This window comes from Ruditapes philippinarum, unplaced genomic scaffold, assembly GCF_026571515.1.
Source record: "Ruditapes philippinarum isolate M1 unplaced genomic scaffold, ASM2657151v2 ctg218_1_1_1_1, whole genome shotgun sequence".
NCBI lineage: Eukaryota > Metazoa > Mollusca > Bivalvia > Venerida > Veneridae > Ruditapes > Ruditapes philippinarum.
In genome coordinates, this window is record NW_026863176.1 from 36630 (window position 1) to 45896 (window position 9267).

Genomic DNA, 9267 nt, shown 5'->3' on the forward strand with positions numbered 1-9267 from the left:
GTTATGTTTACTAAATACTTAAATATAAAACACTGTTAATGCAAATCGTTAAACTCGTCCATATTGCAATTATTCTTACTTGACAAATGGTATCATATTTACTATAATTGATTAATATACGAATTTTCTTCTTTTGTTGTAATACAATCGCTTTAAACGGTTATGTTATCAAAGAAAAGTGAACTATCTTTTAAACGGTAAGCGCTTCCGAATCACCTTTACTTAAACAAATTAAAAATAAATAAAAGAACGAACTATAACATTTATGTTTAAATTCTCTTTAAAATACCGTAATATTCTTCAAAGTATAATTGTAAGACAACAATGTTTCTTTTTTGAAGTTGAAGCGTTAAATGACATGTCGAGAAAAGATGACACAAGTCGCGGTTATGATTTAAATGAAATAAGTTTTGTTTTGTATCTTGTCCCGGAAGGGAACATATCCATATCGAGGTCCTTTTTTTAAAATACATCTTTTTTTACCACGATTGCGAACATTTCCAAATCTCAAACGATCAAACAAATGAATCATGGTTCTTTAAATCGCACAAAAAACAGCTTGTGTTGAACAGCTTTTTAATGATTTTCAATTTCGTTTTATGACCCTCTGGTGAATAAAATTGTTGATGAGTTTGGTATTAATTTTAGAGTGATAACTCCATTTATATGATTACCTAAGTTAATACTTTGATACTGTTAATATTGAACTGCTTATATAGACCCTATGTATTTCAACAATATATGGCATGTTTATTATTTTAAAAGTAAAATAACTTATGAGATATTTAGTTCCTTGATTACAATACATATCAGTCTATTTTTATTCAACTTCTTTTTGATAATGACAACCTTATCTTAATATACTTAGTCTAGGTAAAATTACGTAAACAAATAAAAAAACCCAGTTATAACAGGTCAAATATTGTAAAGTGTTATAATAATTGCATTAATAAAATATTATGTAAATTGATCGGTTGCTCGACTATTCGTTACGAAATAAAATTCTTATGAAGTGGAAGGTAAAATAAAATTGAAACAAATGGAGAGCTTTGCAATAAGGTAAGGTACAGTGAGAGCGATTGTCAAATGTAAGCACACATTCTGAATGAAAAAGAAATAAGCTGGAATGGTATAACCTGTCAGTGTTGAGTTAGGGGAAAGCTGATTAAGTTTGTATAGGCATTGCACAAAATACAATGCCAGTAACTAAAGAATTACAATAACGGATAAACATAAAATTCATCCGTGGCAGCAGTGTTGAATATAACATGATGTAAAATACCAACACGTCGGATTGGTTTATCACATTTATAAAACTTTATTGGGATCATCATAATCGTGTTCGGTATGTTCTCTAAAAGATATTTCCAATGCATATTTACTAGGTTTTGTATTCAATGCTGTTCACAGAAATTTTAATTTTTGATCACTTCAACAATTCACACTGAACTATGACATGCAACAAACACATGTTATCATACATTGACTTCTAGAAATAGTGCAACCAATTTGAAATATTATTGAGCATGTTACATCAAAGTAACAACTTATTTTGACAATGAAACTATGTTTGATACGATTGTGTATCTTTATGATACACTTTGCACACATTTTACAATAGAAATATAACTATCAATTGTGGTTTATCCAATCCGTGCACTTTCCATATATGGATTACCAAGCATTATTTAGACTTATAATTTTTCTCTGTCAATAATCAAACTAGTTTTGAAAATGGGTGTTTTATGTTGTTTTAGTGGTTATTCTAATCCACGAGGATATACAAAGGGATTAACACATTTTCGTAATTGAAAAAATGATTCATTTTATCATGTTGTATTTTTAACTTTGGTCGTATATGACGTTTATCTTTGCGATATAAAATTTATTGTTTAACAAACGTTATCATATTAAAATTTTAATCACTAATATGTTAAATGCATTGATTATACATATAATATATATTCAAAAGTAAAACCTTTGCATCTAATTAGCAAATATTATCAGGTCTGCAAAATATTGCATCAAATTGCTCTGTATTTTACAAAATAGGGAAAACAACTACTGTACTGTTGTGACGCGGACTAAAAAAAGAAAATTCTAGCTTCTGCAGAAACGGATTGTTTTTCTATTCGAACCATTGGATACTCTAGATTCAAGTTAAAAATTGTGAAACTGATATTATAATATAAAGAATCGTTCTTCTTTTTTAAACATGACAAGATGTCAGTGTTAAGTGTTGTATATATGCTACAGAACGATACATTTGCATGTGGTTACAATATAAAGTATCATGAAATGTCACACATGTCACAAGAGCTATTATGATAGCATCGAATATTCTTTCTTTGCTGTGGAAGAAAGTAATGATCATGAAATCATGAAATATTCTAAAAGAATACAAATAAATAAACTATTATATCAATACCGTATTATATATATCATTAAAAACGACGTATTGCAATTTTAATTTAAGGGATTAGCGCAAACAATTGGCTTTAGTTTAAACAGACTTTATGTCTCAGAATAAATATATCTCTTACATTAAAAACATTAAGCATTACACATATTCTTTCAAAACAGGAAAAACACTGCAAGTATTTTTTTTTGCCACATTTGGTTTTAAACAACATAATATACCTTATACAGTTTAAAGGGATCTCTACTGAAGTCAAAAGTGCATAGCACAAATGATTATTTTAGAAAACAGAGTGAGGAAATAATCTTAACTTTTGCACAAACGTTTTCAGTATAGGCTTTCATCAAATGATAAAAATTATTTCTAGTCCCTTCATTAAAAAGAAATCAGTGGAGTTTCTTGGAATGATCCATTAGCTAGTTATTATTGCTCAAGCTTTAGTAGAGAAAGAAAGTGATTCGGAAGAGCTCGTCTTGAAATCACCAAAAGTGAATGCATTGCAATAAAAATCATTTATAATACAATAACTTATCATAGTAGTTAGTATATCATAGTACATGTAGTACAAAGCAAATTACGCATTTACAGCCGTCTAAAACGTTAAAGAGAAGCCACTTCGTGCGAAACTGTTAGACGGACATCTATTATGAGTGTTGCTATTCAAATATTACAACGATTTAAAACAATAACAAACCTTTAACGAAGAAGTGTCCGTATTACAGTGCAAACAACAGATACATTGTCGGATGATTAATATCTAAATGTTTCCAATCGCGTGAGGTGTATTTGTTAAGTTGTAGAAACTTAATTATGATTTTCAATAACGTTTTATGACGAACTGGTTAATAAATGTGACGATTTTGACATTTATTTTAGTGCTTTTGCTGTATTTGAACGATCATCAAATTTTACGACTTTATGTTAATAGTATTGTTTCTGGTTGTGCAGTATTTTTTTTACATTTTCTAGGAAAGATAAAGTCATTTGAATCATTGACATTTGATGAGATTACATTTTCACATGAAAGCATTTCTTTCTATTTTTGGTAGTTATAATGTGCGTGTGCAGTTACTTCCAAACTTTTATAACTGCCATATGAGGTTTAATGTGATTATAGATTAATATAGATCAAATAATATATTGGGAGATATACATCCGCGCAGTCTGATCAGGATCCATGCTGTGCTCTTACACCCTATTACAAGAAGAGAAACTGATAGCGAACAGCATGGATCCTGATCAGACTGCGCGGATGCGCAGGCTGGTCTGGATCCTTGCTGGTCGCAAACCCATTATGTTGGTTTTGTCGTGACACGGCTCAAATTAAACACACCAGATTTATTTTAAAACAGAAAAGATGCCTTTCTTAATGTACTGTCTTTTTTATTTGATTTTTCTTTTATAATCGAAACACTACATACAAGGAAGTAATAGTTTTTCAATTGGTGATGTTTAAGTAATTGCTTTCTCCTTTAAGGTATCATTTATTAACACTGCATTTGATTTTAAAGGAAGCACTACATATTGTTACATATTGATACGTCTAAAAGCAATCCTCATTTAAAACTGAATGTTCAGTAAAAGGTAAATTTCAGGCATTTTCTATTTAAGATGTTTGTCTGAACTGTGTATTTAAAGCAACGTCAGACGATTTTACCGCCATCCATTACTGAGAGCGGTAATTGCCAAATACCAGTAAAAAGAAGAAAAAAATCTTTAAATAGTCAATAGCTATCTTTTTTTACTAAGTATTGCTTTTCAAATAAGTAAGACAATGTGGCAATACGATTATATTCATCATTATTATAAATTGTGTTTTCACAATTTAAATTGCTATATTCAATGCTTTGAAGATTACATCATTAAAAAAATTAAGATTGTTTTGGTTTTGATGTAAGTAAAACAACATTGGTCTTGCTACAAACGAGGATATGTTTTGTCAAGAAAAAGATCTGATATTATATTTAAGTATTGCAAGTAAGCTGAAAGTAAGCAGATATAAGTCACTTACACGTCAGAAAAAAGTATCGTCTGAGAATGAATATCTATATTTTTTATAATTAAATTTCTGCGTCCGAGTAAACTTAATGTGATATCTAGGCGTACATGATTTTGTTTGTTTTGTTTTGGGTTTTACGTCACATCGACACAGTATAGGTCATATCGCGACGTTCCAGCTTTACTGGTAAGGAAGACCTCATGTGCCCTTCCGTGCATTATTTCAGGCACGAACGGGCACCTGAGTAGAACCACCGACGTTCCGTAAGCTAGCTGGATAGCTTCCTCACATGAAAGAATCCAAAGTCCCTGTCGGGATTCGAACCCACAGCGGTGAGGGGCAAGTGGTTTGAAGTCAACGACCTTAACCACTCGGCCACGGACGCCCCAGGCGTACATGAATACACCCGTTTTTGATTGTTTGTTTTCTATTATTAAATACTTTCTTTCCTTACCATTTCTGTTCATTCAGTCAAAACTTTATTTTTAGAAATTCCCAGAGATTCAAATATTCATTATGTCCGGCAAAACTAATTTGTCGCTGATTTATAACATATCTCTTGACATTAATTTTGTTTATTTGAGTTATTATCATTTCAAGCCAAAAGTTTTAACGAATCTGCTTATTATATAATTATAATATTTAATGTTTTTATGTATCACATTTTTGTAACCAAGTCATACAATTCAGATAACAAATTCTTTTTTTGTTATTCAATAATTGAATATTTTTCAGAACATTGCGTTTCACTTGATATAAAGTTGTCCACATTAACTTGTCTGTACCAGTCATCCGGTAATTGTACTTCAACTAGAACTTGTTTGAGTGTGTATTTAAAACAAAATTGTCAAGAAGACAATACCATAAAATACCATGACCCATGTTTATTTATAATTATGTATAAAAGTCACACGTCATACTGACGTTTATAGTGAATGTACGACATTAAAACAAACATTATATGTCCATGATTTATTGTTAATAATAAAATATAAGCAATTTTCCAGACAAAATGATAAAATAAATATAAAAAAATGTTATAATATCATATTTGTCTTGGTAGATACTATGAGTATTTCCTGACTTCTTTTGTTTAAATATATTTTCTATCTATAAAATTTATGAAGCTTTCTAAAAGACGTCAATTCGGACGATGAGTTATAAGAAATGTTGTCTGTTTGAATTTTTGAATTTCTGTCTGATTGTAGCTTTCAAAAAGACGTTGTTATTCATTGCATATTAGTCAATATTATGTAAAAATTATTTATAATTAGAGAAAAATGTATAATGTAAATTTGTCGCGCTTTGTACACATTTGTGTACTTTCAGTTGACTAAGAAATATGACCGCAACATTACCATATATTTTATTTTGCCTTTTTTAATTTACAGAAATAGAGGATTAATGCACCTTTTTTGCTAAAACGTATGCAGAAGCACGAGGACGCACGTACTTACGGCTTTAGGAATTCTGCATGTGTGATGCACGAGCAAGTAGGTCTTTCTTACGTGTAATTGTTGCATACACATATTCGTCTTATTCGGCTATTTAGGGTCCGTTATTTAATTTTCGTATGAAGTAGAGTTCCGCCATGCTTTTCACGTGCGAGTGAGAAGTCATTGATTGTTACATTTCGATAAATAAATGAAACTTTGGTCATTTTTCATACAACATCTATTTTTTAAATCTTATATTTTGGTCGTTGTTTTGTGATGTTTTGACGCTTGTTTCGAATATATTAACAATGTTGAGGCAATCTAGCGTTGTCGCTGATAACAATGGTTGTCTACATAAAATAGAAGTAACTGTCCCTTTGTAGTAGACTGTATAGACAAATTCACATTTTTCGATCTAAATGAACATTCTAGTATGTCATAAATATAATTTATAAAGTCTTACTCAAGTTAGCGACAACACATATCTGTGGGCATATATTGAACTATTAATATAATTTAAATTGCATATCCAGGTTATATTTATAAGAACTTATTCATTTATTCAGTTTTAGAAGGCACATCATTTAATACCGTTTTCCTGTAATAAAATGGTGTTTCTGATTAGCTGATAAGCTCTTTCGTCACTAGTCTACAAAATGACTTGTAGACTTTTTTAAACGTGTAATCTGTGATACATGTATGCAGGCTGCCCTTTCAAAATTCCATTTTATTGAGTTCCGCCCATGAATTTCTCGTTTAGGGCACACGCAATTTATTAATTTGGGACCATATGCGCGTTTAATGGAATGGCATTAACGTGTCATATTGACGGTTCTATGATGGCCGCCGTTTAATCACATCTGCGGATGTTTCTAAACTCAAAATTTCACCATTTCCATGATTAAATGTTGAATTCTGCTTAAGCCTGTGCTAGAGAGAGAGAGAGAGAGAGAGCGTGGACTGTAACTTGCATTTTCCAGTACCGTCCATGAACAGGCGCAATCAAACCGAGCCTGCAACATTTTCAATTCTACCATGTTTACCGTGTTGGGCTTTCTAAAGGGATTCTGCTTTTCTCTTTTTTGTAGGACTGATGGCCTTATCACGGCGTGCTATCTTTTCCCAAACACTGTTTTGCTAGTGGCATACTTTATGGTATACGATATAAAAATATTGACATATGGTTTGGTCAATATGCAGTTTATTACACCTGTCGACCACAGATGATATAACTTTTCTCTAGTCCAAAAAATTATATATATATACTTTAATATAAGTTTATAACTACATTATGTAGAATATATCTATCATTCTTAATCAACAGTTCTAGATTATTAATAAACAATGGAATTTCATTAGAATATGCTCATAAACACACGTTATCACGTTGTGATTTGATATCATCTGGTTGGCAGCTGGTTTATAAATTCCCCATACTTTGATTTATCGTTCACTTCATACATTTGTAAGCTATTAAGATGTTAAGATGTTAATAGACTGTTTAAATATACATACAACACTTTACAGACGTTATGTAACCTTGACAATTATGTTGATTTTAATTCTACTTTTATTCTCTTTTAACATTTAAAAACACACATGAGGTTTAAATGTACCGAATGTAAGGCACTGTTAAACATTGAATGAAGAAAATATGTTTTCTTCTATACTTTGAATATAAATCCTAAATGATATTCTTCATTTTATCTAGCTAACATCTATATCATCGCAAGTTTTAAAATCTGAACGACATGTTTTTATGATTTAACCATTACAGATTCTAAATAAAAATAAGGGACGTTTCCTTATCATTTGTTGTACATTTCTAAAATGTCTTCCTTTATAAATAGTCACTTTTGACATTGAATGATATATACCTGAAAATTTTAGACTATATTATATTAGGCATATAAAAATAAATAAACATTGTATTATGTACATAAATGCACACTTATAATGCTCTTTTTGTACATAAACTATTGTGAATATTCAAATGAAAGACAAGTACATTCATTATATCAATACTACAAAATTTACCGGTTGAAAGTAGGCGGAATACAATTACTCCTTTGAATGAAAACACACGCATTTTACTGCAGCAATATTGTTCTCTTTGACAGACCTTTCCTTAAAGTGCATACATTGGGTAAAAATTGCATGTATAAATAACTGAATTGCTGGAAAATGGAAAATTATACTTTTGATGTAGACACTACTGTAACAATATGTGAACGTTTTCTATACATATTATTAGTCATGGTTACACATGAATAAATGAGTGCTTTCCCTGGTCTCGACTTAATTTATTCATGGCACAGGTAGTAACAATTACAACGATCATATTGTTGTATGCATTTATTAAACATGAACTTGTGTGTTGTGGCTTTTGTGTCATTTATCTTTAAGCAGGTTATTCATAGAGATTCACAAAGGCTTATAAAATCCATTTTAAATATAACACTATGTTGGAAATGATTCTAAAAGTGAGAGCTTTTGCTATTTTTTGTGACAAAATATTTTACTGTACATTTCCGGAATGTGTGATAAAGATGTATTTGTTGAAAAAAGGACATCAGTACATTTATTTGGCATTAATACACAGGCTAACATCCAAAAATGAAAAACAACACGTCTCGTATTACAAACTAAAACAAATAATTAAAATTAATCATTTAATTTTATTGAAAGGTTGACAATAATGATCTAAGCACAGAGAAATATAAAACCTTACACTGATGTAAACAACGTTTCGAAATGCCATATTGCATGTTATAGAATAATTAAATGGTTTATTAAGAATGTCAACGGTGGTTTACATTTATTTGAGGAAAGCGTTGTTCTAAAATAGGTATTAAAACTGTAAAATATCTAAAGTTGCAGTAAGAGTGTACTTGTATATTAGTTAATATGTCATTTTTTTAAAATTTTGTTAATGTAATAAAGAATCATACATGTGCATGTTATTTGTCAATTAAGCGCTGAAAATCGTTTGCGATATCAAGTAAGTCCCATGATTATGTAACTATTTGTTGAATGTGTTTGCACAATAATATACATTTGCTTTAATATTTATACCTTATAAACTGTATTGTTTAAATTGACCTTTTGTATATCCCAAGTTAAGGAAAGTCTAGTATATTGCATAATTATATAATAGAAATATTGAGAAACGCTAAGATATGCACACTATATTTTTTTATGTAAAAGCTATTTTGTGCCATATTTTACTGCACCATGTGTTTGAAATCAACATACATCTCGTTTTTGGAAACTGAATTTCGTAATGCATTGTATCATAGTAAATTGTGCACAGACACGTTTGCAAGCTCTTTAGTTGTCATTACCAAAATTACTGGCGTAATTACATATATTTTCTGCTGGTAATTGCGCGAAATGTGTATGCGGACAGTCAA